Source organism: Syzygium oleosum, unplaced genomic scaffold (assembly GCF_021117445.2).
Source record: "Syzygium oleosum isolate NSW1041296 unplaced genomic scaffold, Sole_v2.1 Sole_v2.14, whole genome shotgun sequence".
Lineage (NCBI taxonomy): Eukaryota > Viridiplantae > Streptophyta > Magnoliopsida > Myrtales > Myrtaceae > Syzygium > Syzygium oleosum.
Window position 1 is genome coordinate 578051 of NW_026607498.1, and position 8214 is coordinate 586264.

General features: G+C 38.5%; 1 pseudogene; it reads right to left on the reverse strand.

Moving 5' to 3' along the window:
* On the reverse strand, window positions 1–2272 carry LOC115693644 (fe(2+) transport protein 1-like; annotated as a pseudogene).
* Between the last annotated feature and the right edge of the window lie 5942 nt (window positions 2273–8214).

Here is an 8214-nt window from a genome sequence, read left to right on the forward strand (position 1 = left end):
TCAGGCCCATTTGGCCATGAGAGACATGCCACCAGCACCCAGCAGCACGGCAGCATAGGACTTGATCTGGAGCTTGATGCTGCGCTGCAGCTTCGGACCCATGAAGTCGGCGGCAAGGAGGTCGACAAGGGCCATGTAGATCAGGAGCCCCGCGGACGACGCGTTGAGCAGGCCGACCGTGATGAGCGAGCTCGGGCTGTTCTCCTGGTAGGTGCTTGACAGCGCGTTCCCAAACGAGGTCGTCACCGAGAAGAAGAACACCATTACCAGCTTCTTCAACCACTTGTATTCTGCCTGTTTATAGGGTCACAAAAGATTCAGTCAGCCAATTTGGGCCAGCACAAGAACATGAAGTAACCACAATTTCTGCAGATTAATTTGTTTTTCTTTGTTATAAATTGGAAAAGTTTTGAGGTTTGTGGATATGAAGTGTTACCTGAAGAATGCAGCCATCAAGACCCATGCCTTCAAACATTTGATGGAAGCAAAGAGCAGCCACAAGGCCTTTGATGGTGCACACATTGCTTGAAGCTCCCAATCCAAGCCCTATCACCACCGAGTGTACCACCATTCCCAGCTCCAGCACCTGAGTACAATCGATCCCATTTTTAATGTCTAGAAAAGAAATTTATATATGAAGAACAGATATCATTTGAAGCTAATATATTTATTTTCCAACACTATGATATCATAGCTTCATCACGGTAGAGATATACTTGGTCTTAATTAAGAGATAGTATGAGTCCAAATAATTTCTTAGAGATGCATCATACAAAGTCTGTTGTCTCTTTTGAGAAAATCAAATTTTACGAAGGTCGCTATTAGGAGGGATGCGCAGAATCAAAATTGAACTTTCAAATTTTACTGTTTTCGAATTCTGCAACTCTCGTGATTTGACTTTTGTTCAATTTGAAACACCTAAAGTCTTATAATATTGACATGTGAAATTCTATATAATCCTTCGTGACTTTTAAAATTTACAGTGCTTTTTTTTTTATAGTTTGAGGATTTTTTAAGCATACTAAGAAATTATTTTTAGTAAAGAAAAAAGACCCTAAGAAGTCACAAATTGAAACTTTAACCTTTCTGATTGATATATATTGTGTGGAGCATTTTTTTTTTCCAAAATCTTTGTAAAGTCCATCATATGATTTCTTAAAAAATCCTCTTCTATCTTTCAATTATGACTAAAAATACTATGATATCTTATTTCTGTTCTTCGCCACCGATTTCCCATGTTCATTCACCAAAGGCAAAGTGGTTGGTGGAAGTTACTAGATTTCAAATTCTTTTCAAGAAAGTCGATATTTAATCATTTAACTACAGAAGCAAGTGCTGCAGAAAATCTAAATTGACAGAAACTGAATAAGAAAATCCCACATGCCAATAATAATGTTTTGAACGGTCCACGAGGTAGAAAATATATGTAATACGAAATCTATAATATATGAAGTAAGTCTTGCATCTATGTCGACATCTGTAAATAAATGATGCTATTTATGAAATAAAGATTGTAGGGTGGAGGGCCTTTATCTTGCGGATCCTTGCGAGCTTCGCATCTATGTGAACTTTAGTAGTACCATACAGCAAATAAATCTAAGCAAAAAATACATACTAACAATATCCAAAGTATGATCTTACCATTGCAACAACCCTGTACCGAAGCAGCTGAGAACTCGTGGCCTCCACCTTCCCTGCCGCTCCGTGGTGGTGGTGGCCATGGCCGTGGCTATGCAAATGCGCCGCGGTCACCACACCCATCTCCCGGTCACCATCAATGGTCTCGCTATCGGGAATGACGCCAACGTTGTTCTTCTGGCTATACATGCTCGTCGCCATCGAGTCCACCATCAGCGTCACGATGGCGCTCAGCATAGCAACGAACCCAGTGAACGGGAACTTGTGCCAAGGGTTCTCCTTCAAGCACTGGGAGGACAGCATGTCGAAGGAGTCGGGCAGCACGTGCATGAACCCGGTGGCGAGGATGATGCCCGCCGCGAAGCACTTGACGATGACGAAGAGGTCGCGGTCAGGGTGGAGGGCCGAGACCGAGCGGGTGAACAGCGGGGAGCAGACAGACACCGATCAGACTCGTGACGAGGATGGAGACGATGGCGATGATCTTGAGGGGGAGTGCCTTGGCCTTGTTGATGCAGTCGCTGGATTCGGCGGTGTACTCCTCGGGCACGACGGAGAGCGCCGGCGGGACAAGGAGAGAGAAGGTGAGGAGGAGGAGGAGGACGGGGGTGGGCTTGAGGAGTGAAGTGGACATTGTTTTTGGCGACTAAACACTATCCTATCCCTTCTCCTCTTCTTCTTCTTGAGATCTTGGGGGTTGGCAAGTTGATCATGGAGGATTGACCCTTTATATAGAAACTTGTGGCACCATCTGATAATTTTAATATATTATGTTGCCAGGGTTTACTGGTCAGTGCACATCGTGCTCCATGCATTAATTGGAGTGGACTTAATTATCAAATTAGTTAATTTATGGGAGGATTTATTATGTTCATCCTATTATGTTTGGATGCATCACATTCACACATGTGTCAAAATATAAAAAATCCACTCAAGTAAGGCTCGCATGTCAAGTTCCGTATTGATAATAAGATAACTGCTACGATATTTTGAGTTTCACCATATAATAAACTTCTCTTCATGTAAATCCCTGTTGATTTAGACCAGGAAAATCGTACGGTTTTATGAAACCGTGTGCTATGGCTCGAATCCGTATTCAATCTCATTTCCAATAGAAGCAGTTGAGAATTGAATCCAATTTTTTTCCATTATTTTCGTATCCATAATAATGCAAATCCTCTTATGATAGAAAAAATATGTATATACAAATTGTTTATTGGCAAAAATAATTTTTCGACATGAAATTCTATAAATACTTTTTTTTACTCGTTTGGGGGTGATCTAAATGAGCTAAAGATAATCCTCCATCAGTGTAAAAAATAATAGTTATTTGTATAATGAATGAGTGTGAGAATTTATTGTGCAACTAATACTTATTTGTATGCGCTCTCTTATCGAACGGTCCTCATAAAAAAAATCATTATGATTCTGATAGAAATATATCTTTTCTTTGTGGACTGAAATCTTATTCATTTAAGAGATAAATCTACTGTACATCGTGTAAAAGTGACTTCTTTTGAACAATTAATGCAGTTTCGTTAGTGTCAATTGATAAACCAGCTGGAAAACAAAATGAGTTCGTGCTACTTGAAAGAAAATCGTCTATAATAGACATAACCGAATTTTTTTATGCGCATAAACGAGTGAATGTAGAACATACAAAGTGTGTGTTTTGATAAGTTTAAATGTGAGCTCGAAGATTGAATCATTAAATACACGAATAATTTGCTAAATCCATAGTCGGATTTAATTTCTTTTACAATTCTATTTCGTAGAGCTAAATTTTTTCCCCTATTTTCTTTTCTCTTTCTCCCCTTCTTCTTCCTCTTCCCTTGCGACAGCCTATGCACATTCTATCGCCGCTGCATCATCGCCTCCTGTCATCACCAGCCTTCTCAAATCGAAGAGGGTGCGCTCTCTCTCTCTCTCTCTCATACACATAAAATGTCGCGATATTCGATAAAATCGGAGCATTTTTGGTGGTGCCGCTTAATTACGACTTCCTAAGGCGAGTAAATTTAAGACATCAATGGATTGCATCTGAATTCTAATGCACCTCACCACACATTATTGTAAAGCCATTTTCCCTTTTCTTTATTTTTTCACCTTTTTTGGATTATTTTTTTCTATATTCCCCCCTTTTAAAAATTTTTTTTTTTTGGTTAGCGAGATGCGTACACGTTGCATAACACGAAAATCACTAATAAATTATTGCCACAAAGTAAAACTCCATGTGACGTTTCCATTGCCCCTAATCATGCACTAATTTATATACATGCCCACCCTTTGACTTTTCAAGAGATTCCAAATTTAGGATGCTACCGTACCGTGGGCCACCGGATGCCACGTGGCGGCTGAAGGTGTAAGGGCTCGTGCCCGGGTGCCCCCAAAACGGCATGCGTCGAGCCGTTACGGGCGGAGGCACCGTGGGATGCCCGTGGAGAGCGCGTGCCGTTTTGAGCCACGGCGCGGGTCGCGTGGGATCCGGAGAAAAAAAGAAAAGGACTCCCGGGTCGGATCTTACTCGGGTCGCGCCAACTTGAATAGCGCGATCAAACCATCACATGGATCGCGTGATAAATGTCTCGACCAATTTTGCATTTGGATTTCCGAATCAGGCTCGTCGCTGCTTGTTATTTAATTTGATCATCTCATAAGACAGGGGTATCATGATTGTGTCGGCGCTGCGATAGCAAATCGTCTGAAATTCCGAACCTCGTGCCCATGGCAAACTATTAAATCTTATAAAATCGTGATGGTTTTGGGCAGGCAGTTGTTTGTACCGATTGCTGCGGTGCATCGATCAGTAGAATGTTCTTCCATGACCACTTCATCACATTGTTAATATCTAACTTTTTATATTGCAAGATTTTACTGTGACTGTATTATCATATAATGTGCTCCTACCGCAATCACCTCTTAACCATTCCATTCTCTTCCCAAGAATTCAAAACGTTCATGTGAGTTATTATCTGTATCAAGTTATATAGACCGGAGATTTCAAATCCAGACTTCAATCAATTGTGCTTTTGTGAATTTATGTACGTTAGGGTTTGGTTTTCTGCAGGTGCCGGCAGACCTAACATAATCTTCTTCGGAAAAAAAGCATCAAGAAGGCATAATTGTATATTGGTATTGTCCGGGTGTCTAGGACTCCCTGAATATCCAACTGATCCGTACCTAGTGCGACGGTTCCCTCTCCCACTCACATCGGGTAATTACTAGAGGCATAAATTTATGCTCACAGAGGCAGCCCAAAGAGAGTGCATAAGTATGATCATTCGAACTCAAACCATAAACAAGGAGAGCAACACACACGCTTATCACTTGAATAACCTCTTCGGGTTATCAAAAGGGCATGTTACAGTAATAGGCAAAATGCAAATAAGACCTGATTTGCATATTAAATCTCGCGTTAACGACAGTGGACAATTCACATACCAACTGGGGCCACGAGAGAAAGGAGTGAAATATTTTTTCTTAAGGCCCCCGACTTGTCCATAGACTAGGAACTCAACTCAACAAGAAATTCGACCCAAAAAAAAAACTCAACATAAAAACATAGGAAACGGGTCGGAAATAACCCGAACCCGAGACCCGAAACGATTGCCAGATCATCTATTGGTCTGTGTATAATATTAGGGCACAACGTGCCAAGAAGAGTGGTACTTGCAAGTACTGACACCGATTGATATCGAAACCTCCATTTCTAATATGACACACAGGACAATGACTCAACACCATCAGAAGTAATTAAACCCAACTTAAAGCTGACTAATGAATACTTTAGGGAATGTCAACTTGTACTTCTCTAGCCTTATACTAATTTGACTTTGAATTTAGAAAAGCTAATATTATAATTTGTTGATGTAATATGTGCGAATGTGATGGCTTCTTGCTTTAACATACATATATATATATATATATATATATATATATATATATATATATATATATATATATATATATCTGGAGTTATCAAAATCAAAATGCAATGCGCTCACACTATAGTCACCTCTAACAATGTGGCCATGAACAAACTAATTACAACATACTAGCAATGTGATATTTCCCACCGGATAAAGGAATACTTGACCACTCCTCTCTCTTCCCATGAATTCAGAATGTTCTTATGAGTTATATTAGACCAGAGATTTCAAATTCAGACTTCAATCAATTGTGCTTTTGCAAATTTATGTACGCTAGAGTTTGGTTTTCTGAGGGTGCCGGTAGACCCTACATAATCTTCTTTGGAAAAAAAGAATCAAGAAGGCATGACTATTTATTGGTATCATCCGGGTGTTTGGGACTCTTTGTATATCCAATTGATCCATATCTAGTGCGACGGTTCCCTCTCCCACTCACACCGGGTAATTACTAGAGACACATAAACTTGTGCTCTCGGAGGCGGCCCGAAGAGAGTGCACAAGTATGATCATTCAAACTCAAACCTTTATCACTTGAGCAACCTCCTTGGGTTATCAAAAGGGCATATGCTACAGTAACATGCACAACACACAAAAAAAAACCTGATTGCAAATCAAATCTCGCGTTAACGACACTGGAAAATTCAAATTATAGTTAAGTAATAACAACATACCAACTGGGGCTACGAGAGAAAGGAATGAAATTTTTTTCTTAAGGCCCTCAAATTGTCCATAGACTAGGAACTCAACTCAACTCAACATGAAAACATAGGAAACGGGTCGGAAATAACCTGAACCCGAGACCCGAAATGATTGCCAGCTCATCGATTGGTCTGTATATAATATTAGGGCACAACATGCCAAGAAATGTGGTACTTGCAAGTACTGATACAGATTGATATCGAAACCTCCATTTCTAATATGACACACCAGACAATGACTCAACACCATCAGAAGTAATTAAACCCAACTTAAAGCTGACTAATGAATACTTTAGGGAATGTCAACTTGTACTTCTCTAGCCTTATACTAATTTGACTTTGAATTTAGAAAAGCTAATATTATAATTTGTTGATGTAATATGTGAGAATGTGATGGCTTCTTGCTTTAACATACATATATATATATATATGTATATCTGGGGTTATCAAAATCAAAATGGTGGTGAAAGTCTTCTCGACGCACGTTCGCTAGCTACTTAAGTTAAAACCACAAAAACGAAAAAACGCATTATAGAATAGTTGATATATGCAAAATGCTATGAGGGTATGTAATTAATCGAAAAATTTTAAGTTTATGAAAATTTTCGTATTTAGCTATGTTCTAAGTTAAAGCATCTAACATCGTCTATCTAAGGGGTTTATATATTATATATGTACATGCGGTGTCCCTATGTTAGTAACTTTGGATTTTTGGGTTAGACGTTTTAAAGCGGTATTGAAGTCAGATTTCGTCTCAGTTTATTTCGCACGTACGGCCCTCATCCGTCAAATTTCGCGTAATTCACATTACTAAGATTTTTTTGTAGGCTTTCAGCCTTAAGTTATACACCGACCAAAATATCGATTGCACAAAAAAATTAAAAGGACCATAAAAGACTTTATTGATGCACAAATACGAGAAAAAGAAACTTGTCTATGTCTTCATCTTCTTCTTCTTTTTGTCCTTTCAATCTTTGTTTATTCATCTCAAAATCTTCGATTTTCCCACAAGGTTAGAGTCCAATTACTTTCCTTTAATAATATTGTTAACGTTTTATCTAATTTAGTTCGTAAAAAACCATTTATCTCCCCAACTTTTTGTACCTCTAAGTTCGTGGATAAGAAGAAGTTCCGGATTTCGAGGACATTGAAATGAGTACCCTTGATTTATTCTAGAATAATTTATTTATTCTCCAAAGCTGCTGGTCTTTTGCCTTGATAATTAGTTTAGCTGTTAATTTTACAATCAGAGCATGTGATTAATTAAGGAAGAAAGGGAGGCTTCTTAGTAGATTATTCGACATAAATTACTGATTAGCTGTCTAGCCTTCACTGATTTTTGTGATTCGATTAGTTTAATCGGATCGCACTTCTACAATAATTATCTTAAGTTACGTAAATAAATTAGAAAATTGCCAATAGGGCTTAAATAAATTCAGGACGATGACGTTTTGGCGATTTGGATATTTGCTTCTCCTAGAAAATAGATAGACTTACGTGCCAACAAAATGGTCCCTACGATTTTTTTATTCCATCTAATTGGTCCGTACTATAGGAAATGTCAGTCTCCAACAACTTGATTCTTTTCTAATTCCACACAGTGTGTATATAATATAGATGTCTATTATTTGCAAACGGGAAAATTACCAAAAAAGTTATAAACCTATTGCATTAGTGCTAATTTAGCCCTAAATCTTTCAATTTGGCCAATTTAGTCCTAAACTTATTGCACTTGTGCCAATTTAGTCCCAAACCTTCCAATTATGTCAATTTAATCATAATCTTTTGATGATTTACCATTTTAGTATTAAATTTTTGACAATTTGCTAATTTAGTTATTCCGGCCAATTTTGGCCCAAAATTTGTGAGGTGACAATCTTATCAGTACCATCCATTCTATGTGGCTCAATCGGCGCTAATGTGGACAATTTTTAAATTTTTTATTTTTT